General features: G+C 48.8%; 1 pseudogene; it reads right to left on the bottom strand.

The window, feature by feature from the left end:
* Positions 1-463: 463 nt before the first annotated feature.
* On the bottom strand, positions 464-25,943 carry LOC146175254 (uncharacterized; annotated as a pseudogene).
* Between the last annotated feature and the right edge of the window lie 1,843 nt (positions 25,944-27,786).

Genomic DNA, 27,786 nt, shown 5'->3' with positions numbered 1-27,786 from the left:
AGTTAATGTAAAGCAACCCATCTTCAGCATGAGGAGCGGTCATTTAGTTTGAAACAAAGAAATTACTGCGAGTGTAGCAGCTTAGTGCAATTTGTGTTCTTTATATTGTGCGCATGGCATCGGAAAGAGATAAAGCTCGGTCACAGTACAAGGGCCAATAAAAGGGACAAGCCCGCTGCGGTGGCTCAGTGGTTAGGGTGCTCGACTACTGATCCCAAGGATGCGGGTTCAATCCTGGCCGTGTTTCTACTGAGGCGAACCTCATAAACCAAACCAAATAAAAGGGACAATTTAACCTAGCAATCCCGTATAGTGATTGTGTCATGAGAAATTAGACTGTCTGCTGCTTTCCATCTGGCAACAAAGTTCATAGCGTTAAACCACACATACCCCAACTCCACCCAATGAAACCCATATTAGGAAGGAGCCATTTTTGCCTTTAATGAGACACAAAGAAATGTTTCTGTACGCACGATAAAGGAGCCCATTGCAAGGTTCCACTTCTGTACTAATTCGATATGCCCCACCAAAACCTACACCTCTTGATTTGCGGCGACCACAGAGGAACAAAGGTTTGTGAGAGTGCAGCAGACTGCCACAATCTTGTCCAGTGGTGTGAACTTGTCCCCAGGCCTGGCTGTCACAAAGTTAATTGGCTGAATATCCTTCATGATTACATACTTGTCACGAACTAAGCCAATCACTCGCTCGACGTGAATGCAAACATTCGCCAGCCTTCGAGTGCTTTCAACTTCCATGGCTGAGAGCTGCCTTTTGCCCTTTGTGAAAGCAGGTATGTGCAGTTTTGCACAATACAAACCCAATGAGTCTGCAATATCAAAGCCCCTATCTGCCAGGACTACATCTCCTTGCGTTAAGTTGTCTAGAATACCACAGTTTTCAGTGATATGCTTATCACTGGCCTTTCCACACCAGCCTTCTGAAATAAAGGTAATTACACCCTGTGGGGCAATTCCTATTAGGTATTTAGCAGTGTTGCTGCCCTTGTACTGCGACCAAGTCTCACTTCTAGGCTCGAGGGAAGATGGCCGTTCAATTCTCACCTCAAAGCAGTCAATGATGATGGCTACCTTGCTGCCAAAAGAATCATAAAATGCCTGTGGCATTGTGCTCTGCAAGAGCTGCCGTGACGGCCATGCAATCTCTGACCTCAATCTCCAAAATGCCCCATGCAGCCATTTTTCGAAAATTCGGCTCACTGTTGAGCATGATATCCCAAACCTGTATGCAAGATCCTGCATGGGAAAGTTGCACTTCAGCTTCATCATGAAAATTATAAATTCAACAAACTTCTCGACAGCATTCTGCTGTGTGTGCCTCACAGAAACTCCGACTATGTCAAAAACTGCCATGAGCGTTACAAAATTTGGCAGCCCGGTGTAAAATAAAATGAAACTTTCCCTGCATCTTGACGCAGTGATGCCTCGGAGACATCTGTGCTCTTGCTCCTCAAAACGAGCAGCTCTGACGAGGGATGATGGTTGTCAGCTTCCAGTGCTGGTATCCTGTGAGGTCTGTCTGAACAGCAGTTTCTGCAACAATGTGAAAAGCAGAAATATGACCATCTCTCTCAGTGCAGCAAATTTTAGCACAAGTGAACAACATTCATAACCGCGGGAAAAGCGTACTGTGCCACAAACCTACCTCTGGTTTGCTTCAGGCCCAGTGCACTGCTTGGAGCTACCGCTTGGTTCTGTTCGGAGCCGGCCGCGACGGATTGATCCGGATCCGAATCTGTACTGGCATTTTGTTCCATGGCGTCGTCCTGCTGACAGATTTCTTCCATGGACTCGTGATCTTCTAACGCGTTGTCATGAGAGAGGGCAGCGGTGGCGACTGCTTTGGGTGCGACCGCTGTCTTCACTGCGCGTTGCTTGGCGCGCTCGTACCGGGCGCTCGCATCAGCTACGCGTTGTTCACCGCCGCCGTAGCCCAGCTCTACGCTCGGCGCCCAGTCCGGATTCGTCTCGTCCATGAGACGGGCTGGTTTGCCTGAAAGCAACCACACATTCATAATTTTGCCGCAATCGATGTCTCAGCATTCCGAAATAAGCCAATGCACCACCGCTTCTGCAATCAAAGCACGACTCAGTACCGGCGAGTTTACTGCAGTAGTAAACAGAGCAACGTTCACTTTGCTACCGAAGAAACGTGACTTTTAGCGGAAATAAACGGTTTAGTCACGCGCGACAGAATGAAATTAGCGTGGCATTGCACTATCAGGCAACGTTTCGGCTGGCGGGGAAGCACGAATGATCTCGAAAAGTTACGAGCTTTATTTAATTTACACACGGTAGATTCGTGCATTTCTTACCTGTAATGAAGTGACGGCCGCATACACGGATGTTGGCCATATTTTTTAGGTCTTTTCTGTTCAGGCGGGCAAGCCAGACGCTCCGGCGCTTTGCGAAGAGCGTCTCCGTGCGCTTGCACTGCCACGTAATGATTTTCGGTAACAGGAACATTCCTGGGGGTGGCTGTGCACTTCCCGGCCTTCGTCGGGACTTGCTTCTGCTTCCGCAGCCAAACACGGCACAATTCGGCATGTTTGCTGTGTAGAAACAGGTGTCTTACATGCAAACTAGGTAGAGTTGACACGCATGCCTGGCTTTCCGTACACCTCAATATGGCGCCCACGTATCCCAGAAGGCCCTGTGACTGGCATCCGGTGACGTCCGTGAAAACTATGTATTGGTTCCGTCGTGCCTGTGTGTGCGAAAAACGTACGTGCACTGACACCAACGTGTGTGCGTTGTAGTGTGGTGCCGTCGTGCCTGTGTGTGCGGAAACCGTAGGTGCACTGACACTGGCACCGTGTGGAGTTACGTCCATGACGCGGTCACAACGAGCCAACGCCGGCGACAGGGAGACGCGTCGCAATGACGCTGTTGACGAATGGGTCATGTGCACGGTGTGTAAAGCGTGGGTGAAGCTGGATGACACCCCCTTGGAATCAGTAACCGAGGCCAATTTGAGGGTAATTTTGGATGAGGAGGCAGCGGCCAGAAAGCGCCTCGAAGAAAAATTACGGGGTAGTGTGTCCGGCGCGAGGCCCTACAGGTAGAAGTTGCGGAGATGAAGGGCTCCTATGAGGCCCAGAAATTGTGCCCGATGCAGGAACAAGCGCCGTGCGAGAGTGGGCGTGGTGAGGAGGGGAAAGATGAGCAAGACCTACAGAGCTGCAGAGCAAGAGCTATAGCCGACGGTGTGCAGTCTATCATTACGCCGCCTCCGGAGGCATATATCGCTCAGGAGAATGTGTAGGGCACTGTGGATGCTGGAGGCGAACCGAACCAACAGTCCCAACTGGACAGAATTTCGGACAGTGGAGAACAGGAAGAAGAAGCGGAAAATGAAATAGCTGGCGAGCGGACAACCTACAAGCAACACTTCGAACGAGTCGAACGACTCAACGCAGGCAGAGGAGTGTGTGGTGGACGGGATGACGAAGTCACCACCCACTAATCTGGCACAGAATACGCGGGTAGGACACCACGACGCCGCCTTGAGGGAGAAAGCAAAGAAATGTCGATCAAAGTGCGGGCAGACTAAAACAACAGGTGCTAAAGGTGACCAACTGGAACAGAGCGTTACAGTTCAGAACGAAAGCAGGAAGTATGTTACAGGACGTGATAGCAGCTGAAATAGGGTGACGCGGAGATTTGGGCACAAAAAGAGGCCATTGTGGTGGTGTACGCAGGCCAGAATGACAGTACGTCGGAACGCTGACCCCAGTGTATCGGTGCAGGACCTGCGCGCGGCGCTCGTGGAATGGAAGGAAAGAGCAAGCAGACACCATTTCATCCTGTATGCTGTTCCGGAAGGGGCGATCGCGGACGATGACATTCGTGGGAAATGCTCCAAGTGGAATGCGGACACGAGGCTTGCCTGCAAAGAGCTGGGCAAAGGATAGAATTTGTAGCCTCGAACCTGGGAGTGAGGGCCCATAAGCAGGGCGGATATGTACGACGAGCAAGCGGCTGAGGTGCTTGGGCAGCGGCTGGGTTGCCGGCTCTGTGTTTTTTTAGGGATCGAATCCGTGAAGTTGCCCCACAGCAGGCACAGACGGGTCTCCCTGCAAGTCGACCTTCTCGTCGAAACACTAAGACGGATTCTGATCCAGACTCTGGGCGGAGCATATCCAATTCCGAAGCGTCAGCGTCGACATCGCCAATAGGGAAGAGGAGGCGAAGGCAAGAAGGAAGGAAACTTAGCATTGCCTTTCTGAACCTGCAAGGAGGCAGGGCCTTACGAAAGTGGGAAGAGCTCGACTCGGCTATGGGAGTGGAAAGTTTAGAGTTATTTTGTGTTGTAGAGACGCATATCCGATATAAAGAACCACCAGGGCATCCTCAAATGGGCTGGGGGGGATGCAACAGGGTGACCGGAGAAAGGAAAGGGGGAGGTGTTAGTGTTGTCCTGCGCCCAGACCGTGGCTGGGCGGCGAGGGCGAAGCCAGAATGCCAGGAACACTTGTGGATCTCTGGAACTCTAACAGGAAAGAGGTCAGCGGTGGCGGTTGTTTATATGTGGTGTGAAAATGCGGCCAATGAGAAAAATAAAATTTTGTGGGACTGTCTAAGACAAGACATTGAGGCCTTCCGGCAGGACCATGCGATCTAGTCTTAGGAGACTTCAAGGGGCACCTGGAGGATATAGATGGAAATACAGACTCGAACGGCTGAGAGTTACTACGTGCTGCAGACCAATTTGATTTAGTCATAGTAAATCTGCAGCCGAAGTGTGATGGCCAGATCACCTGGGCTTCAAGAGAAAAGTTTCTCGATCGACTTTGCACTGATGTCACCGGCGCTGTATGGACCGATCGACTTTGCACTGATGTCAACGACGCTGTATGGACTCTTGTCTAGCATGGTTGTGGACGAAGGGAAGAATACCTTTGGGAGCGACCACAACAGAATACGACTTGACTTTGGGGGCAATGCCTGTACTCGGCGGGCACCAGATAACAGGCGTCTTTTCCTGTCTGACCGTGACATAGAACACTTAGCAGAGGGCTTAGAATTATCACCGGCGGAAGAATATGAGGCCTTGTTGGAATGGGTACAGATGATGCTTCACAATAAACGAAGGCACAGAAGTAAGCGTGGCAGGCATACTCCCAAGCGTTGGTGGGATGCTGAGGTCCTAAGAGCGATCATGAAAAGGAGGGAGGCGTGCCGGCAGCATCGACTGGTGCTGCAAACTAAACAGCCCGAGGGAGTCATTCTGTGCCTGTGGCAGGTGTATAAGGAGAAGAAGGCAGCCAGCCTTGTACAGGAGAAGATTAGGACCTCGGATAGAAAGTTCTTGGATGAGCTTGGGAAAACTGGGCGGAAAGCACCACTTACGTTCTGGCAACACGTGAAGAGGTTGTACGGTCATGCAGCACCGAAAAAGCAGTTACAGGACCCCCAGTCGTTAGTTGCTCTCGCCAGAGGAGAGCCTAGAGCTGATGACCGAGCGAGTCAGAATGTCGTTCAGAAAGGGCAGCACACAGCCTGATGAACAAGAGCCAGGGCTACCAATGACAGGGTCGCAATCGGATCTGCAAAAGTGGTTGGGACAAGTCGGGGAGATGAAGCTGAAGGTTATTATCGGGCAACTTTCGGGCGGTACAGCACCGGGCATAGATGATGTCCTGGCATCGCTCCTGAAGAAGATGGGTCCTACAGAGAGATAGGAATTGCGAGCTGTTTTAAGCTACTGCTTGGAGTTGGGGGAAATTCCTGATGAACCGAGATTGGGCAGAATGCTGTTCCTGTTCAAAGGCTTCGGCAATCGCAGCCGCCCTGCAGCGTACAGACCAATCACGGTGAACCCAATTATTTACAGGGTGTTTGCTCAAGTCCTACGCAGACGAATCCAGGCATGGGCGGAGCGAGAGAAAGTGCTGGGCGAGCTGCAGCAGGGTTTTCGTCAGGGCCGGAGATTGGAGGACAATTTATTCATTCTGACGCAGTGTATCGAACTCGCGATGGGATAGGGTAGAGAGCTCCTGGCTGCCTTCCTGGATGTGGAGAAGGCATACGACTGCATGGAACATGATTGCCTGTGGAGGCTGCTGCGCCTCAGGGGCCTTCCAGAAGAGGTCATCGCCCGGCTACGCGCTCTCTATACAGACACCAAGGTAGTTGTGGAGTGGCAAGGCCTCCAGTCTCGTCCGGTCGAGGTGCAGTGGGGTCTACGACAGGGATGCTCTCTCTCCCCGTTGTTGTTCATGCTGCTGCTGAGCGATCTTGAGGGTGAATTGGAAAGGTGTGGCGAGGGTTTTTGACTTGTCATACATGGACAGTGGCCGGGTAGTGCTACAGGTCCTACCGGGCCTGCTGTATGCAGACGACATTGTCCTTATGGTGGGCTCAGATGCAGGACTGCAAAAGTTGCTAGATATCTGCAAAGCGCATGCGGAGCAGTTGGGTCTACAGTTCGGAACGAGGAAGAGTGCAGTACTGTGCTGGTCTCTTGTCAAGACGGCTGTGGAACCGAGACTACTGCTACAAGGGTGCAAAATCCCGTGGGCTTCAACCTACAGGTACCTTGGGATAGACCTCATGGCACAGCGTGCCTACCTGGTAGACTACGTGAGCAGCCTCTGTGCGAAGGCGGTACACAGCCAGAATGTCCTCAGAGCCAAGGCGTTGTAGTCGTTCAATAGAATGGATGTTGCCAGGTCTGACATATGCAAATGCAGTGTTGTGTACCACGTCCTCGACGCGGGAATTTATGGAACGAAGACAGAAAGGTGGAAAGACGGACACTGGGAGCCCATCTTTCATCCCCAATGAGGCGGTGCAGGGTGATGTTGGGTGGTCCTCCTCCGAGGCCCAGGAGGCAGCAGCCAAGATTAGTTTTGAAATGCGTTCGTGAACTCTGGGGGCGGACCGCTGGGTTTGAGTACCACGCTGCCTTTTGTACAGCGGAGTATGCACACGCTGGAAGAGGAGGGTACGTGAACTGAGTGCAAAGTATGAGGTAACACTGCCAACTGTGATAAACACTAAAGACACCTGCCGGACTACTTCGAAGGTGCGTGAACATGTTGCAGCGACGGAGACCAGGCGGTGGTGAACTGGTGCAGCGGCCAAGCCGGCTCTTGGTATGTACTCCACGCACAAGAGGGACATCACTCAAGAGCTTTTCTATGACAACTCCCTGGGGAGCGCCCTGCTTTCTGAGGCCCGTGCGGGGGTGCTGCGCATGAAGAAATGGCACGCACGGATCGAGGGCAAGGACAACGCGGATGTCTTGTGTGCGGTGTGCGGGAGGGAGACAGAGACGATCGAAGATATTGTGTTGACTAGACAAGTGCTGATGCCATGTCAGCCTAGCGGGTCAACTTTGCCGCAGGTGCTGGGGTACACATCTGGCCAGCCTCAAGGAGACGCTGCGATGGACAGTGATGCGACACAGCGGGATGAGAGGGCTGCGGCTGTGGAGACAACCAAACGACGCCTTGAGAACTGGATAAGCCATACTAGATAAATAGTGTTGGTGGCGTTGCGCCAGGGCGGGACTGACTCCGTCACAACAGGGAATTGACTTGGCTAAGACCTTTCTGTTCGGCTTCGTACAAAGAGATAGAAGTATCGCTAATACAGTTTTCGCCTTCTTTTTTGATATGAAAGGCTTCAAGTGCCAACCGCGCGTGTTTATTTTTGCTTCTGCCAAGAATCGTCGTCTCATCAAATCGCGGTGCACACTCGCAAGCAAGAATATGGGACACGGGATGAACACCCTTGTCATCTTTCTTAACATTTAGCGCATGCTCCCTGAGTCGCTCATTAATACAGCGGCCAGTCTGCCCGATGCACGTCTTCCCGCAGGAAAGTGGGATGGAATACACCACTCCAATGGCGCAAGGAACATGAGTAGTTCGGTGCCTGATTTGGCAGCCAAGCCGCCCATCACCGCACGTGCGGGAGCAGAGCTTAGCTTGTTCGGGGCAGAAAATGCCAGAAGGATAGAATGCCTCTTTGCTATCTTCTTCATATGGTGTGACACATTATGAAAATAAGGAACCATCACCGGCCTGAACGTTTCACGTTTGGCCTCCAGGAGGTCTGAGGCCAAACGTAAAACGTTCAGGCCGGTGGTGGTCCCTTCCGCAGAATCCGCAGCTTTTTTCTGTGTTATGAGCACAGCCCAGTCTCCAATATGGCAATGCCCGTTGGCTAATTTTGAAAAGGTTAATAACAGGCTCCACAAATGCCTTCAATAGGTCTCTCTTGCCACTGGCCATTGATGAATGGAACTCGATTCCACAATCCATCATCCAGGAATGTCTGAACTTGACATTTAGACTGTTAATATCAGTTCAAATTGCTAAATTAAAATGAGCAGCATTTTGACTTAAATTTTTCTTAACTACCTCACTGTAGCCTCAAAAGTGAGTTTTGCTTTGTTCGCTCTCTCAAATTTTACTAACATATACGACCTGTCATTTGTCTGCGTACTACTCTGTGCATATTGTGCTTCTATAAACCGCCTTAATGTGCAAGCATATGCCGACATGAATGCACTGGTGCCCTTGACCATTTGGTTTTTGCATTGTTCTATTGTTATGCACTGTATTGCAATGTTGTTGCCATGCCTTTTTGTTTGTTTTCCATTGCATAAAAAATCTACGACCATGAACATTCTCTACTGCCCCCCCCCCCCTTGCTTCCCCCTAAATAATGCCCGCTCAGGGTCTTTAAGGATCAATAAATGATGACGGTAACAGTTTGGAAGGTAGATGAACGAAACAACCAGATGTTAACTGAGTAAAAAGCTAGTCTAACTGATCTGTGTGTGTGCGTGTGTTTGTATGTGCCGATAAATGTGAAATACCAATGAAATCTTGTAGATAATTGATTAGAGAGAAGAAAAAAACAACCACAGGTCACTGGTGGAATACAAACCTGTGAACCTCGAATATAGTGTCTGGTACTCTTATCAACTCAGCTACAATAGTGGCTATTCAGTGTTCAAGTTTGCTCAATATTTGTGTGGCGTGTAACCTACACTTGACGGTGCTCGTCGGTAGTCAAGGGTGTCATGTGGAATGTCAACTTAAAGGAAGAGTGGGAGCTAGGCGCTACCTGCGACATCAAGGCTTTCAGAAACGAGGCCCATATGGCAAACATTAGGCTAATCAGCAAACAAATGCAGGGAGAACAAGGTGTGCATTACATTATAATATTGTTAAGGTTTATTTACAGAGTGATTCCGCACCTTAGCCTGATGAGCTAACTAATAGATGGTGAGCTTCCTGTTCTCCTTCCTCTATTCCGGGGAGCCTCTTTTTGCACTTCCTTCTACTCTTCTGTGCGCATGCCTGGTATTTCCCCCTTCGCAGACGAAGCCCCTGGGCTGTCAGAGTCCCAAGCGAGAGTGGCAGAGCTTCATTCTTGCGACATGAACTACCTGTGTTTTCCGAGAGGGGCGACCGCGGGAACATTGGCGAGACACGACGTAATTCAACTCATTGATGCGTTTGAGCACAATAAATGGGCCTGTGTAGTGCGATAACAGCTTCTAGGACAAACCCCGCTTGCGGAGAGGTGTCCACACTAAGTCGCCGGGGAGGTAGGAGACATCCTGATGCCGACGATCGTAGCGCTGCTTAGAGCGGTCCTGCGAGGCCAGAGTGCGTGATCGGGCGACCCGACGAGCCCCTTCAGCGCGGCAGAGGGTGCTCGAAACAGACGGTTAGGTGTCTAGAGAGAACGGCAAAATGGTGTCAAGAGAACGTCGAGGCGGACGGGCGTAGAGGAGGAAAAATGGACTATAAGAAGTTGTCTCATGCTTCGAGGTGTTATAGGCGTAAGTAATGAAAGGAAGCACGTCATCCCAGTTCTTGTGCCGCGAGTCAACATACATCGCAAGCATGTTTGTCAGTGTCCGGTTTGTACGTTCGACGAGGCCATTTGTCTGGGGATGGTACGGCGTAGAGTGACGCAACTGGCAAGTACAATAGCGCAGAAGCTGTTCCACAACATCTGCCGTAAACTGGCGGCCTCGGTCACTGATAATTACACGAGGAGGCCCATGACGGAGGACGACAGCGTGAAGAAGAAAGAACGAGATGTCAGCGGCGGTGGCGGAAGGGATGGCGGCAGTTTCACAGTAACGCGTGAGATGATCAACGCACACGATGACCCAGCGATTGCCTTTGGACGAGCGGGGAAACGGGCCTATGAGGTCAACACCCACTTGCTCATATGGTGTGGTCGGCGGTGTTACCGAATGTAAGTGGCCCGGCGGAGAAGTCGTTGGGAGCTTGAACCGCTGGCACTGCATGCAGGAGTTCACGTAACGCTGAGTCGTTCGACGCATATTTGGCCAGTAGAAACGTTCCTTAATGCGCGTGAGAGTCCTGGAAAATCCCAAGTGCCCAGCTGTAACGTCATCGTGCATAGAGTGTAGAACAGGAATAGAGGCTAGCCGGAACGACTATAGAAAGCGTGCACTGCCAGACGAGTCATTTTTTCGATACAGCAAACCATCGCGAATGCTGAAAGGGTTCGCAGATGCCGGATAACGAGCTTTTTCAAAAAGTGATACCAAGTCTTGATCTTTTCTTTGTTCTCGCTGGAAAGTGGCAAGATCCGGAAATTGTACGGAAACGGCGGCAAGATAGTCGTCAAAGTTGTCATCGCAGAGGGTAGTTGCGAGAGGCAGCCACGAAAGGCAGTCAGCGTCAGCGTGTTGGCGGCCACTTTTATACGACACTGTAAAGTTGAACTCCTGAAGGCGTAATGCCCAGCGGGCCTACCGACCGCAGGGGTCGCGTAGATTCAGCAGCCAGCAACGCGAATGATGATCGGTGATGACTGTAAAGGCACGCCCATAAAGGTACGGGCGAAACCGCTGTACGCCAGAAACGACGACAAGACACTCTTGCTCAATCATGGTGTAGTTGCGTTCAGACGTGCTAAGGGTGCGACTTGCGTAAGCGACAACGTGTTTGTTTCCGTCATGCCGTTGTATGAGCACAGCACCCAAGCCGATGCCACTTGCGTCAGTGTGGAGTTAAGTGGGGGCTGTCGGGCTGAGATGACGCAGTATGGGCCGCGAGGTAAGAAGACACTTGAGCTGGCGAAACGCAGAATCACATTCAGGAGTCCATTTGAAAGGAATATCTTTGTGCAAGAGGGATGTGAAGGGGTAGGCTACGTCAGCAAACTTAGGGATGAAGCGTCGAAAGTAAAAGCAAAGTCCCAGGAAGCTCCTGAGTTCTTCACAGACTTGGGCTCTTTGACGCAGCTGACAGTTTTAATCCTCTGTGGGTCAGGCCTAACACCGTCTTTGTCAACCAAATCATCATCATCATCATCAGCCTGATTATACCCACTGCAGGTCGAAGGCCTCTCCAATATTTCTCCACTTAACCCGGTTCTGTGCTAGCTGCGTCCACTTGACCCCTGCGAACTTCTTAATCTCATCCGCCCACCTAACTTTCTGCCGCCCCCTGCTACGCCTTCCTTCCCTTGGAATGCAGTTTGCTACCCTCAGCGACCATCGGTTATCCTCTCTTCGCACTACATGTCCTGCCCATGTCCATTTCTTCTTCTTAATTTGCACTAGAATGTCAGTAACTTTAGTTATTTCTCTGACCCAATCTGCACGCTTCCTATCTCCTAATGTTACCCCTACCATTTTTCGTTCCATAGCCCTCTGGGTTGTCCTCAACTTAAGTAGAACTCTCTTGGTTAGCCTCCACGTTTCAGCCCCATAGGTGAGTACAGGCAAGACGCAACTGTTGTATACTTTCCTCTTGAGCGATACCGGTAAGCTGCTAGTCATAATCTGCGAGTGCTTGCCAAATGCGCTCCATCCCAATCTTATTCTTCTTGTTATTTCCTTTTCATGGTCTGGATCTGCGGTTACTACCTGTCCTCAGTAGACATATTCGCCTACTACTTCCAGTATTTCGCTACCTAATGTAAACTGCTGTTCCTTCCCGAGGCTTTTGAACATTACCTTAGTCTTCTGAATATTGATTTTCAAGCCTACCTTTCTGCTTTTTCTGTCTAGGTCATCAATCATTATTTGCAGTTCATCCCCCGAGTTGCTTAGCAAAGCAATGTCATCAGCAAATCGCAGATTACTGAGGTATTCTCCATCTACCCTTATCCCTAACTGCTCCCATTCCAAGTCTCTGAATACTTCCTCTAAACAAGCTGTGAATAGTACTGGGGAGATTGTGTCTCCTTGCCTAACACCTTTCTTTATGGGAATTTTGTTACTTTCTGTATGCAGAACTATGGTTGCTGTGCAGCCTCTATATATATCTTCCAGCACTTTCACGTACGGCTCGTCTACCCCCTGATTTCGCAATGCCTGCATCACCGCCGAGGTTTCAACTGAGTCAAATGCTTTTTCGTAATCAATGAATGCTATGTATAAGGGCTGGTTATATTCCGAGCATTTTTCTATCACCTGATTGATGGTATGGATATGATCGATAGTAGAGTACAGTTTCCGAAACCCTGCTTGATCCTTTGCTTGATTGCAGTCTAAGGTTGTACTGATTCTATTAGCGATTACCTTAGTAAATACCTTATACGTAACAGACAGTAAGCTGTTTGGTCTGTAATTTTTAAGGTCCTTAGAGTCCCCTTTCTTGTGAATGAGGATAATGTTTGCATTCTTCCATGGTTCCGGTACCGTCGATGACACCAGGCACTGCGTATACAGGGTGGCCAGTTTTTCTAGCACGATATCCCCTCCGTCCTTCAGCAAATCTGTAGTTATCTGATCCTCTCCAGCTGATTTCCCCCTTTTCATAGTTTCTAGTGCTTTCTTGACCTCGTCCTTCGTCACTGGTGGAACGTCTGACTGTTTTTCCCTACCGCCAATCTCGTTACGGTCCTGACTACTTTGGCTACTGTAGAGATCTGTATAGAACTCCTCGGCTACTTTGACTATCTTGTCCATATTAGTGATGACGTTGCCCGCCTTGTCCCTTATCGCATACATCTGGTTTTTACCTATGTCCAATTTCTTCTTTACCGCTTGAAGGCTTCCCCCGTTCTTTACAGCATGCTCAATTTTCTCCATGCTATACTTCCTTATATCGGCCACTTTGCGCTTATTGATTAGCTTTGAGATCTCGGCCAATTCGGTCTGGTCTGTTGGATTGGAAGCTTTCATACTCTGGCGTTTCTTAATCAAATCTTTCGTCTCCTTAGACAGCTTACCGGTATCCTCTCTAACTATCCTACCGCCTACTTCTACAGCGCACTCAGTAATGATATCTCTGAAACTATTGTTCCTTGCCTCTAGGGTAATATCGCTATCCTCAGTTAGAGCTGAATACCTATTCTGTAGCGAGATCCTGAACTCTTCTGCCCTCCCCCTCACCGCTAATTCGTTGATGGGTTTCTTTCTTACTAATCTGTTGCGTTCCTTCTTCAGATTTAGGCTAATTCGGGAACTCACCATCCTGTGGTCACTGCATCGCACTTTCCCGATTACCTCTACATCCTGCACAATGGCGGGGGTTGAGCACATTATGAAGTCGATTTCATTTTTAGTCTCTCCGTTAGGACTTTTCCATGTCCATTTCCGGTTCTTCCGTTTGCTGAAGAAGGTATTCATAATTCGTAAGTTATTGTGCTCTGCAAACTCAACTAGTGACTCCCCCCTGCTATTCCTAGAAGCAATGCCATAGTCACCTACTGCCTTGTCTCCTGCCTGTTTTTTCCCTACCTTGGCATTGAAGTCGCCCATTAGTACAGTATACTGCGTCTTTACTTTTCGCATTGCCGATTCTACATCTTCATAGAAGCTTTCAACTGCCTGGTCATCATAACTACATGTAGGTGCATAGGCCTGTACAACCTTCAGATTATACCGCTTATTAAGCCTAATTACGATGCCAGCAACCCTCTCATTAATACTATAGAATTCATCTATATTACCCGCTATATACTTATTGACAAGGAAACCTACTCCTAGTTGTAGCCTCTCTGGTAAACCCCGATAACACAGTACATGCCCATCCTTCAGTACAGTGCATGCCTCATTCGGCCTCCTAACCTCACTAAGCCCTATGACATCCCATTTCATGCCCTCTAGTTCCTCTAACAGCACTGCTAAACTAGCTTCACTAGCTAGGGTTCTAGCATTAAACGTTGCCAGGGTCAGTTTCCAATGGCGGCCTGTCCAGCGGAGCCAGGCTTTCTTAGCACCCCCTGCTGCGTCACAGGTCTGACCGCCGCCGTGGTTAGTTGTTCCGCAGCCGCTGGTGACTGAGGGCCGGGGTTTTATGGACGGCTAAACGGCTGTTATGCTCGGCGAAGGTCCTCCCAAAAATCACTACGTCATCTAGGTAACACATGCAAATTTGCCACTTCAGTCCACGCAAAAGAGTGTCCATAAATCTTTCAAAGGTAGCCGGAGCGCTGAATAGGCCGAAAGGCATCACGTTAAATTCATATAACCCATCGGGAGTCACCATTGCCGTCTTCTCCTTGTCTTTCGGATGCATCGGTATCTGCCAGTATCCGGACCGTAAATCAACCGATGAAAAGTAGGATGCTGAATGGAGGCAGTCAGTGGCATCATCAACACGCGGGAGCAGGTAAACATCCTTCTTGGTGACAGTATTGAGGCGGCGATAGTCGACACAAAATCGCCAGGGGCCATCTTTCTTTTTCACGAGAATCACAGGGGCGGCCCATGGGCTAGATGATTCCTGAATGATTCCTCTTTGCATCATATCACGGACCTGTTCGTCAATTATCTTACGTTCTGAAGGTGAAAGACGGTATGGTGTCTGTCTAATCGGGTGTGCAGATCCAGTGTCGATCATGTGATGGGTGCGGGAAGGCGGAATCGGTGGTGGCTGATCTCGAGCAAAGTTAAACACGTCCGCATGTTTCATAAGAACCTCCATCAATATTCGGCGGTCGTTGGTGGGTAGCGATTCATTTATCATAAACTGAAACTGGGAATCAGCATGATCGGGACGTCTCGTTGAACGAGCAACGCCGTCACTGAACGCGGCGATGTGCATAGAAAGGCGGTCTTCAAAGTCGGCGAGTTTCAAACCACGCGGCAATACGGCAGGTTCTTTGGTATGGTTGACAGTCCAAAGCGTGGCACGGCCCTCGTTCACTCGAACAACGCTGCGGGGCACCAACACACTCTTTTTGGAACCGGAAAGGGAAACGGGTTCCACTAGAGCGTCGAAGGCATTGGGAACCGCACCCGAAAACACAACTGGGACGAAGATGGCGGACATCGCCGGAACGACGGTATCCTCGAAGACAGAAAACACTTGGACCGCCCGCGGCGATTCTTCTATGAGGGCCGATCGAAGGCTGGGGCTTATTGATATCTCGCCAATGTTAAGTCGAGAGTTGCACCACACTGCTGTAAAAAGTCAACTCCTAGAATAACGTCGTGCGTAGAGCGAGGGAGCACCGTAAATTCAGTTCTAAACTCGTGTCCAGCCATCGCTACATATACATAACAAATACCAAGCGGTAGCAACGATTCTTCCCCTACACCTCGAAATATGACAGTTCTATCCCAGCCAAATATAATTTTGCGGCCGAGACGGTTCTTAAAATCTAAGCTCATCACGGAAACTGTAGCACCCGTATCCACTAAGGCCATAACACAAACACCATCCATTAATACTTCCAAGCGGTTCTTCAGCATAACGACCGGTAGAGGAATTGGCAATATCGATGACCTGGCGACCGCACCTCCATCGGCCGCACACGCTAGTTTCCCGGTGGCGGAGAAGAACGCCGGGGAGAAGGCGATTGTCGGAAGCGGCGGGCAGGAGGAGTCAGGCTGCGATCAGAAACTAGTGAGTTGTTGCGTGGTGGTACCTAGCGGTAGAAGCCCGAAGGAGGGCGATAGGTTGGGTCACGGATTTCTGGACTGACGGTAGAAAGGCGATTTGTCCATTGGCGCTGGTAGCGTGGTGCCGGGTTCCGGCGGCGGCAGAATCTGGATATATGGCCAAGCATACCACAGCGGTAGCAGACGGGTGGTTCACGAGCACGGTCCCGGTAACAGGATCGCAGCGATGAGCAAAGTCCAGCCGCTGGGGTTGTTGCGGAGGAGGTGGCGCCCTGTAGTGGGAACGAGCTAGGGGAACAGGGCCATATGAGTCGTTTCAGTGGTCACGGACGGGAGGAGGAGCGGTAGAACACCAAGAAGAGCGCTGGATGGGAGCTGCCTGCAGGGAGCAGCTATCACAAGGGATTGCACTCAAAACATCTTGATGGCGGGAGAGCTCATCACGGACAATTTGGCGAATCATGTCGGCCAAATGCGGAGGCTCATGTGATTGCTCGTGAGAATCCACGCTTGCAACAGTGGTCACGTTAAGCAAACGGCCGAATTTCGGGGTTATGCGACGCAGCTTTAAAGTTTCGAATGTACGACAGTGCTTCATCACGGCCGCGGGAGAATCTAAGTTTTCTTTTGTAATTAAAAAGTTATATACTTCCACCGCGATGCCCTTTAAGAGGTGGCCAACTCTGTCTTCGTCAGACATGCTCGGATTCACCGCTTTGCAGAGTTTTAGGACCTCTTCTATGTACATTGTGCATGTCTCACCAGGCCCTTGGGCTCGCTGGAATGAAGCCTGCTCAGCGCATTTGCGTTTTGCCGTGGTATCCCCGAAACAATTTCGAATATCCTCTCCAAAACGATCCCAGCTCGTTAGAGACGCTACATGGTTCTCAAACCATGTCAGGGCTGTGGAGTCCAAGAAAAAAACATTTGCCAGCAATACAGTGGCATCCCAGCGATTGTACTTGCTCACCTGCTGGTAATTGGTGAGCCACTCATCCACATCTTCGCCAGCCATGCCAGAAAAGGTCCGCGGCTCACGGTAATGCTGCCATGCGGGTGCCGCTGGACCTGGCTGCCGTGCGTCGCCGTCTTGGATCCTTGTGGTGGTCAAAGGGGGAAGCCCAGCGAGTCGTCGGCTCGAACGAGGTAGAGAGGAATCCGTGGTGATCTTTGCAGCACCTTCCACCACACTTTTAAGGTTTATTTACAGAGTGATTCTGAACCTTAGCCTGATGAGCTAACAGATGGTGAGCTTCTTCTTCTCCTTCCTCTATTCCGGAGAGCCTGTAAGGCCGCAGTGAAAAGCGACTCGCACGTGGAGTCGAGCTGGCGGTCGAAGCTGGCGGTCGATGCAATAAAAAGCTGCGCTAATCAGACACGGACGAAGGAAAGGTAGGACGCACACAAACGCAGACTGACAACTTTATTTCGTGAAGAAAACCAAGGCATATATACGCGATCTCCGCTACTATCTAATCACAAAAAACAGCAAGCGAAAAAGTGACGTGCACTAAAACACAACATATCAAATTCTGCTGCAGAGATGATAAACATAACTAGGGCCGGCCCGCTAAGTAAACCAAAAATATTCCAGTCTAATTGATTATCAGCACAACCATCAAATGGTAATGCACAGTGATGCAAGTCAAAACACATAGTACAACATACCACCTTCTTCAGACTGGACAACGAAACATGGTATAAAACAAGGTCACACAAGCAGCTTAAACAAGCCTCGTCAGAAACAAGAAATGCAGTGAAAAAAGGTACCAAGTCAGGCTAAAACCAATTGTCTAACATTAATACCAACCACAACAACAAAACTAACAACAAAACAAATATCGCGAAGCTATGACATCCGACCAACACGCGGCCCACAACGCAGACGCGGCCCGAGGGGACAACGCGGCACGCTTCTGCGAACCACTTTACGGCCGGCTCGTCCAGCGATCTCCCGCCGTGGCGCCAAGCATGGGTGCAGGGAGACGCCGTTAATGAAGCCTTTTTCACTGCCACAAGTGCTCACTAAATGTCCTGCAGAAGGTGACAATAGGCGCGACCCTTGGCCTTCCCAAGTAGGGAATCAGCCCAGCGGCCTCCCGCTGTGTCGCCAGCCATCGGATGCGAGCAACGGCGACTGTGCACTGCTCTGGGACAGTGCCCCCCCCCCCCCCCCCCTTTTCCTGGGTGGCCTAGTCTCCAGATCCACCGCGGCGTTTCTTACACAAAGGCGTCAGCTGCAAGGTCGCGTCGCAAACACATTGAGGAGGGAAGGGAAAGACAGGCGCCGTGTGAGAGGGTTGGGGGGACCGGCGAGTGTAGAGAGTGTGTGTTTTGAATGTTGTATTTTTATTTGGCGTAATTAAGGACCTACACACAATACCATTAATGATATGGCGCCGGAAGATGAGCCCCCCAGGTTGGAAGGCGTCCTACATGTTACTGGGGATGAACAAAGGGCGATTCCTAGTAGCTCCAGGACGAATGAAGCGGCTGGGCTAAAGCCAAAAGGACGCTCAGTTGTGGATGTGTCGGGAAGCGACCGGGAAGCCCGATGTTGCAAGGAGATATATCACATAGTAACATGGAATGTAAGATCTATGACGCAAGGTAAACTGGATGTCGTCAAGCGAGAAATAGACAGATTGAACATTGATATTTTGGGTATCAGCAAGCTCAAGTGGACCGGAATGGGAGAATTTAACTCCGGCGATCATTATGTCTTTTATTGTGGGCACGAATCCAAGAGAAGGAATGGGGTCGCTCTCATAGTAAACAGAAGAATGGGCAAAGCAGTGCTAGGGTACAACCCCAAAAACGACCGAATGATTTCACTTCGGATCCAAGGTCAGCCTTTCAACATAACAGTTATCCAAGTCTATGCACCGACCACTGCTGCTGAAGAAGCTGACGTTGAGAGATTTTATGCGGACCTACAATGCCTTTTAGACCGCACCCCATCATCAGACATCGTTTTTCTCATAGGAGACTGGAATGCTAAGGTCGGGAGTGAAGAAATATCCGGAATTATAGGCAAGTTCGGTCTTGGCGAGCCAAATGAAGCTGGGCAGAGGCTAGTAGAGTTTTGTCGAGAAAACAACCTGACCATAGCGAATACTCATTTTCAACAGCCCAAGAGGCGCCTGTACACATGGACTTCACCGGACGGTCTGTATAGGAATCAGATCGATTATATTCTTTGCCGGCAGAGATGGAGAAGCGCTATACAAGCAGTAAAAACAAGGCCTGGGGTCGATTGTGGCACCGATCATCAGCTTCTTGTTGCCAAAATTAAGCTTCGATTGAGGAAAACGCAGAAAACTAGAAGGACTTTCAGGTATGATCTGGATCAAATTCCATTAGAATATGCTGTGGAAGTGAGGAATCGATTTCAAGAATTAGATCTGGAAGTCAGAGAGCCCGAAGAGATGTGGACGGATGTTCATGATATAATACAAGAAGTTGCTACTAAGGTAGTTCCAAAGCAAAAGAAATGCAAGAAAGCAAACTGGTTATCTGAAGAGGCTTTGCAAATAGCTGAGGAAAGGAGGATGGCAAAAGTTATGGGGGAAAGAGAAAGATACAAGGTTCTCAATGCGGATTTCCAGAAAATAGCAAGGAGAGATAAGAATGCCTTCCTGAACATACAGTGCCAAGCAGTTGAGGACAACAGCCAATTAAGGAACACTGGAGCTCTGTATAAGACAATCAAAGATATCAAAGGAAGTTTCTGTGCTAAGCTGGGCGTGATAAAGGACAGACAAGGCAAGGACCTCACTGAAGCCTCAGAGATAAAGAAGAGGTGGCAGGAATATACAGAAGAACTGTACAAGAAGGACCCGAATGTGCAAACCCAACATAAGACGGTTGTGATTACTGATCTCGAGCCGGGCATCCTGAAGAGTGAAGTTGAATGGGCCTTAGCCAGCCTTGCTAAGAACAAAGCTAGCGGAATTGATGGCATTCCAGCTGATTTGCTTCAAAACCTCAACCATGACGCTGTTAACATTCTGCATACATTATGTCAGAAGATTTGGACAACCCTGCAGTGGCCACAGGATTGGAGGAGGTCAGTTTATATCCCCATTCCAAAGAAAGGCAGTGCCAAAGATTGTTCCAACTACCGCGCGATCGCGCTTATTTCGCATGCTAGCAAGGTGATGTTGAAAATCCTCCAAGGTAGGCTGCAGCAGTATGTGGATCGGGAGCTTCCGGACGTGCAAGCTGGGTTTCGCAAGGGCAGAGGAACTAGAGACCAAATTGCTAACCTTCGCTGGATCATGGAAAAAGCAAGAGAGTTCCAGAAACCCATCTACTTCTGCTTTATTGATTATGCGAAAGCGTTTGACTGCGTAGATCACAGCAGATTGTGGCAAGCTCTCCAAGAGATGGGAGTTCCAATTCACCTCATCTGTCTCCTCAGGAACCTGTATGAAGGGCAAGAGGCCACAGTCAGAACTGGGCATGGTCTTACTGATTGGTTTCCGATCGAGAAAGGAGTGAGGCAAGGCTGCATACTGTCGCCCTGCCTATTTAACCTATATGCAGAGTGCATCATGAGGAAGGCCTGCCTGGACGAGTCTTCGGCTGGAGTGAAGATTGCTGGAAAACGTATCAACAACCTTAGATATGCGGATGATACCACTTTAATTGCAGAAAATGAAGTGGAACTCAAGAGACTCCTGATCCGCGTACAAGAAGAGAGTGAGAAGTTTGGGCTTAAACTGAACATTAAAAAGACAAAGATCATGGCGTCTTGCCCTATCAAGTCCTGGAGCATCAATGGACAAGAAGTGGAAACTGTGTCAGATTTTCTGTTCTTGGGCTCCAAGATTACCTCGGAAGGAGACTGCAGCCATGAAATTAGGAGACGCCTGCTTCTGGGAAAGAGAGCAATGGTTAGCCTTGACCGCCTAGTAAAAAGCAGAGACATTAGTCTGCCAACCAAGATCCGTATAACTCGTGCTATGGTCTTTCCAGTTGTGATGTATGGATGCGAGAGTTGGACTGAAAAAGGCTGACCGCCGAAGAATTGACGCGTTTGAATTGTGGTGCTGGCGAAGACTCTTGAGAGTTCCTTGGACTGCCAGAAGATCAAATCAGTCGATATTGTCGACCATAAACCCTGACTGCTCATTGGAGGGTCAAATTTTAAAGTTAAAGCTCAGCTACTTTGGTCATCTGATGAGAAGAGAGGAGTCGCTGGAGAAAGATTTGATGTTGGGAAAGGTTGAGGGTCGCCGGAGAAGGGGTAGGCAGCGAACGCGTTGGTTAGATGGCATCCTTGAGGCACTGCAGATGAAGTTATGGGATGTTAGGAAGATAGTGAGAGACCGGAAAGCGTGGCGTGACATGGTCCATAGGGTCACGAAGAGTCGGACACGTCTGAACGACTAAACTGAACTGAATTAAGGACCTGGGTCCAAGATTATTCCCAACCCACGGGGGTTGTGGCATGTTTTTCAATGATTTGATTGGCTGCTTCATTTTCGGGGCGGATCACCGAAGGTGACCGCCCTCGTGTCATTGTTGATGTTTGTCATCAAAAAGCGATCCTCGGACCATGTTTGGCAGTCAAGATTGAGGCTCCGTGCTTAGCACGTATTTACAGTCCCTAGGCTTTAACCGAAATGCTCGGTAGAAAAGTAAGGGCTTGTAGAGTGACTTTTCTGTGTGAGAGTCTATTTTGTTTTAAGTTACAGTTGTCTGTGTGACTCTTGTTACTGTAGTTTACAGTTTGCCAATGTATACTTTTTCTTCTGTAAATATATTTCTTCTTTTGACCATCATCTCATTATCGTCTACTGCTTCTTCACTGCCGAATGACCACGTTTGGAGAGGCTTCAGCCGCTCCGAAGATTGGCAACGAACGAGCATAAAGTTACCGAGCCTCTTTTTGCACTTCCTTCTCGTCTTCTGTGCGCATGCCTGACAATATATATATATATATATATATATATATATATATATATATATATATATATATATATATATATATATATATATATATATATATATATATATATATATCTTGTGAGGCAGACCAGCAAATTCACGTTTCTTTTTCAGATAAGCCGAAGCAGCAGCTACTGACTAACCCCAGCTCATCACCACTTCGTCTTCTTCCCACGACCTGATAATGATTACACTCAGGTGAAGGTGAAGTTCACTCACATTGCTTACAACCTTCCCCCTCCCAAACGAAAGCGACCATCCTGGTCGTAAATTATAGCTCATGGTCGGCAGTTAAAGTGTTTCAAACGCGACATGTGCACAATCTCGGTGTTAGTGCCGCGACACCGGTGATCGCGAACAGGCGATGCAGGTGTGATGAGATAGTTTACAGGAGAATATTGTTGTAGAACCGTGTACGAAGCAATAAAACGGCTCAGAAACTTTTCACACAGGCCGGGGATGCGAGTCCAGAGTAGCACTTCGTCTCCAGGGCGGGAAGACACTGAGCGATGGGTTATCATATGTGCTTTTCCTGGAAGCTTGAGTGGCTTCAGTTGAAGGCGGGCACGATCAGGGCAGTGGGTGATACGAGACACAAACTGTTCATGGGAAGGTGCGTCAGAATGAGTAGAAGCTGAGAAGAAAGATACTTTGAGTGAGAAGGTACGGTGGTGGCCATAAACAAGAAAAATTGGAGAGTAGGTTCTGGTTCGTTGAAGGGCAGTGTTGTAGGAGAAGGTGTAGGAGTAAAGAGTCCCAGTTGTGCTGAGGGTGAATATAGGTGGATAGAATATCAGAAAGGGTGCGATGAAAGTGTTCCGTGAGACCATTGGCCTGAGGGTGGTAAGGAGATGTAGTTTTGTGCACCGTGCCTGAAGCATGAAGCACTGCAGCGAGGACGGTGGAGAGGAATGATTTGCCACGATTGCTAAGGAGGAGGCGAGGGGCGCCATGGAGAAGTATGATGTGGATGAAGAAGTTGACGATTTCGGAACCGGAGGTGGAAGGAAGTGGAGCGGTTTCAGCGTATCGGGTGAGGTGGTCAACGGCAGTAACGACTCGGCAGTTGCCAGCTGGAGTCAAGGGCAGGGGTCCATATGTCTATTCTGACGACTTCGAGAGACGTGAAAGGACAAAGGAGAGGTTGTAAGAGACTGGCAGGAGGCGACGTAGACCGCTTGCATCATTGACAAGGGATGCAAGACGCTACATATTTCAATAGTGAGGTTGAAAGGCCAGGCCAGAGGAAACGACTTTTGATGCGGTCGTAGGTTTTGTGGTATCTAAGGTGACCTGCGGTAAGGTCGCCGTGAAATCTTTGCAGAATTTGAGGACGCACGGAAGAAGGAATTACGGGAACCCAGGTGTGGCCCAGTGGCTGTAGTTGTGCCAAAATAATGTGCCATCCTGTAACTTGAAATTGTTCAGCCGACAACAGAGACGGGCATTTGGCGGTCTCATAACACAGGTGAAACCATCAACAGCTTTCGACAGTAAGGGTCAGCACTCTGGTGGTGAGCCAGATTACAGTCTATGTCTGGCATGGGAGAATAGAGGCGGCGCTCAAAGAAAGACTGGATAACTGTAGAGTTTAAATAGCGTGACTCCGTTGGGACAGGAGAGGAATGTGAGGACATGTGTTGCGACGGCGAAGCAATAGGGCAACGAGAGAGAGCGTCGGCATCCTTGTGCTTCTTGCCCGATTTGTAAGTGACAGTGAAGTCGTACTCTTGAAGGCAGAGGATCCACCTCCAGAGACGACCGGACACATTTTTCAAAGAGGATAATCAGCATAGGGCGTGGTGGTCAGTGACGGCCGTGAAGTGACGGCCTTACAGGTAAGGACGAAACTTCTGAACAGCCCAGACGACGGCGAAGCATTCTTGCTCGGTAATAGTGTAGCTTTGTTCCGCAGTAGTCAGAGTTTGGTGTGCATAGGCAACAACATTTTCTGTAGAGATGTCTTGGCTTTGCAGAAGGACAGCGCCAATGCCATGGCTAGTGGCGTCGGTGTGCAAAATAGTCGGAGCTTTGTCATCAAAATGGCAGAGGATGGGACCCGAAGTCAGAGCACGCTTCAGAATTTCAAATGCTTTTTTGCAGCAAGAGACCAGACGAAAGGCATATCGGTGTGAAGAAGCGCATGTAAAGGTGCAATAGAGGCTGAATTGCGGATGAATCTGTGGAAGTATGATGCCAAGCCAAGGAAACTGCGGAGATCTTTGATCCTAGTCGGGTGGGGAAAGTGCAGCGCAGCAGCGATTTTGTTCAGGGTCAGGCTTATTTCCTTCGCAGCCTACGAGATGGCCAAGAACTAATAGATTTTAATGCAAAATGGCATTCCTTCGTGTTTAGCTGTAGGCCAGCACTGGAAAGAGCTGTCAAAACTTTATCGAGACGACTAAAATGATCAAAAAATGATGTCGCCTAAGTAACAGAGACATGTTTTCCATTGGAGGCCGCGGAGAACTGTGTCAATCATGCGCCCGAATTACATTGAATTCGTGTAAACTGCTGGGTGTTGCAAAAGCGGTCTTCTTTTTATCATCTTCATGCATGGAGATCTGCCATTAGCCTGATCTTAAGTCAAGGCTGGAAAAAAATTGGGTACCTTGTAAACAGTCGAGGGCATCGTCAATTCGAGGGAGGGGATACACATCCTTGCGAGTGATTCTATTCAGAGCACGGAAATCTACACAAAACCGAACCGGCTTTTTTTGCACTAGCACAACAACAACAGGCGATGACCAAGAACTGGATAATGGGCATATGATGTTGCGTGCAAGCATGTCACGAACATTTTCCTGAATAACCTTGCGCTCAGTTGAAGACATACGATATGGCTGGCGCCTAACTATGCCTGATCCGTCAGTGTGGATGCGATGAGTTGCTGCAGCAGGTTGTCCCAATGCGCCGAAATTGACATCGAACGGGTCTGCGTGCTTGTTCAGTACAGCGAGCAATGCGTCTGTCTGGTCTGCTGTCAGGTCAGTGCTGATCGTGTGGCAAAGTGCTGCACTGAGCGAGGCAGGGGATGAATCAGAGCGATCGGAGGTGGAAATGGGAAGAAGAGCGACAGGCTGGGCGGAAGCAACTGATGCAACAGTAGAGCCGCGGCGCAGAAGAATGGGCTCTGATGTGGTGTTGAAGGCGGCGAGAAGAGAACCGCTACAGAATCGAAGAAGGGACACAATGATGATAACACCTCTTGACAGGAGATGACGGCTGGGTGTACTCAGGACGTCACCATCGGTGATGGCGTCAGAAGTCACAGAAAGGATATCTTCGTTGTCCGGATAGAGGATGTTATCGGCAACCATAACTAAGCGGAAGGAAGGTTGTTCTCTATCGGCAACAACGCTGCCTTCAGTGACCTCAAGAGTGAGAGCAAAACACTTAATGACTGCTGAGGCATTTTGGAGGAAATCCCAGCCGAAGATGAGTTGATGGACACAGGAGGATACGACAGCAAACTCAATGAAGTGCAAGATACCGTCAATGATGACTCGGGCTGCACATGCTTCACAAGGGTTAATATTCTCTCCATTTGCAGCACGTAAAGGAGGACTGTTGTAAGGAGTGCACACTTTTCGGAGTTTTAAACGCAAGTCAAGCTGTATAACAGAAAAAGCGGCACCAGTATCAATTAAAGCTTCCAGTACATTTCCTTCAACGAATAGAGTCGACATGTTCGATTGGAGCAGTGGAGGAATTGGAGCGACGGCAGACGGTGCAGTTTTACCTCCTGAAACTGCACAGGCTAGTTTTGCGTGCAGCAGGCAGAAGCTGAAGATGGGGGGTGAAGGGGAGACAAAGCCCGCCGAAAGGGTGATGAGGAGCGGCGAAGCGATGGCCGTGCTGTCATAGACAGGTCAGGGGAAGTCGACGGAGGTCATTGTCGGTGTAATATTGGTGAGGCGTAAGCTGGTACGCGTCGTCACGTCGAACGTACCTGCAGCTCGCACGCTCATCTCACAGTCATCGGCGACAGACGCGTGTAACATGGCCGCGGATGCCGCAGTAGAAACAAACTGGACGAGGTGGGAGAGGCCACCAATTACCACACACCGGTTGTCGCGGGGACAGGGCGGCGAGGCTGGGTGGCACAGGCCAGTGATGGGCAGGAAGACAAAGAGGAGGTGCCGCAGTAACTTCAGCATACGTAGGGATGTAGGGAGGGGCTGGTGGTTCTGTAGCCATGGGACGAGTGAATGAAGCAAGGTCCTCCTTGATAATGCCATGCAACTCAGGAGATTGAACAGGTGGGCGTGAGAAAGCAGGCACCGACGAAATATCATTGTGGAGCTCTTCCCGTATAATAGAGCGGATCATGGTGTGCAGATCGGCTTCGGGAGCTTGGCTCGGATCACAGGTGTTGTTGAGCCGGCGCAACTGTAGGTAGTCAAATCGCTGGCAAGTGGAACGAATGTCTGCTACATATATATCTATATACACATATTACACTAAGAGTGCCAACAGCCACTGACACCAAAATAAGCATGGGAACTTTTTTGTATTGATCATTGGGAAATAAATATGTGACCATGGAAATAGTTGATTCATACGTAGAACCTCTGTCATTACTGCAATGATTAATAATACCTGTCATGAGTATATTTTAAAACGTGTTACCATAATCCATCTATTTCTGTTGTCTGCTTCACCAGCCGTGTTGGTCTGTATATCACAACCATATTCATGAAGTCAGCATACTACAACGTAAAATATTGTCTTGTTTACACTCGCTCTTCATTTAGACATGACTAAAAAAACACTTTCAGCTTGCACATTCATACGAGACCAAATATATTTAGAAAACAAATGCGATAACTAAAAACACATTACTCTGCTGTCTATATTCCACTGCTCCAAGTTTGAGTTGTTTAACATCTGTGCTTGTTTACTTTCTCTCCGTGGATAAATACTCTACAACCATTTTTTATTATTAATTTAGTGATACTGCACAGCTTGTGTCCATCACTCCTGAAGTGTATAAGTAAAATGAATAAACAAACTAAAGAAGCTGGCTGAGCACCCAAAGAGGTAAAGCAGAACAATGAATCTGAATTGAATTTGAGGAAACAAAAAGGAAGAACCGTTTATAACATGTAGCATAGCATTGTTGCAGGTAATGGCAATAGATCTGGATCAAAAGAGGAAAAAATAGTCAGGGTGAAAAAATAAAGTGAAAAGCATTAGGCCGGTATTACCATGTAATGAATATCAGTTTACCAGTACATCACTTCGGAGGAAACTACATTATAGTTGCGTCACGAGTGCTTGCATATGGGACAAACTGTGAGGATACCAATACAGATGGGAATTAAATTGGGGACAGCATAGTAGAATTGAAGGACATGGCGTACAGCCAAGGAAGACGAGGTAGTAAGGGTGGGTCTGGGTACAAACGAGAGTTACTGATGCCGTTGCTGAACCTGAAAATAAGACGAGTGGCAAGGCATGTTTTATTAAGGGAATAATCAATAGTGAACTCTAAGGAAAGAAAATGCCAAAAGGCAGCAGAAATTCAGGTAGGTGAATGAGGTTTGGAAGTTTGTCGGCCCAAGGCAGGCACATCTGATGCAGGACACAGTTAGGTGATTGAAGTTCCAAGATAAAGGTGCATGTCATGCAGTTTAGTCAGGTTACTACAAATTATAAACCTTTGCATATGCATGTTTTGTATGCTTTTTTTGCACTTATTGTTTTATTGTATTACATGGGTCATGTTTTACCCCCCTTATTTATCATATATTATGCAAAACAAATTCTGCTATTTACTTATATGGAAAATATCTTTATTGCGATTTGAACTATTTACTTGAAAAGCCCATTAAATAACTACCAGCCTGTTGTGAGAACGAACTGTAAATTTTTTAATCCACTTTTAGTTTGTTTGTTTTTTTTCGTCTGTGGACATGTTGAGGTCACTGTGTTTGCACCACAGTTTGTATCTTATTGTGAGCAGGTTTATAATTTCTACATAAGTGCGGTCCACAAACT

This window comes from Amblyomma maculatum, chromosome 11, assembly GCF_055883805.1.
Source record: "Amblyomma maculatum isolate TAMU_Amacu chromosome 11, ASM5588380v1, whole genome shotgun sequence".
NCBI classification, from domain to species: domain Eukaryota; kingdom Metazoa; phylum Arthropoda; class Arachnida; order Ixodida; family Ixodidae; genus Amblyomma; species Amblyomma maculatum.
This window is presented reverse-complemented; position numbering and strand designations above follow the sequence as displayed.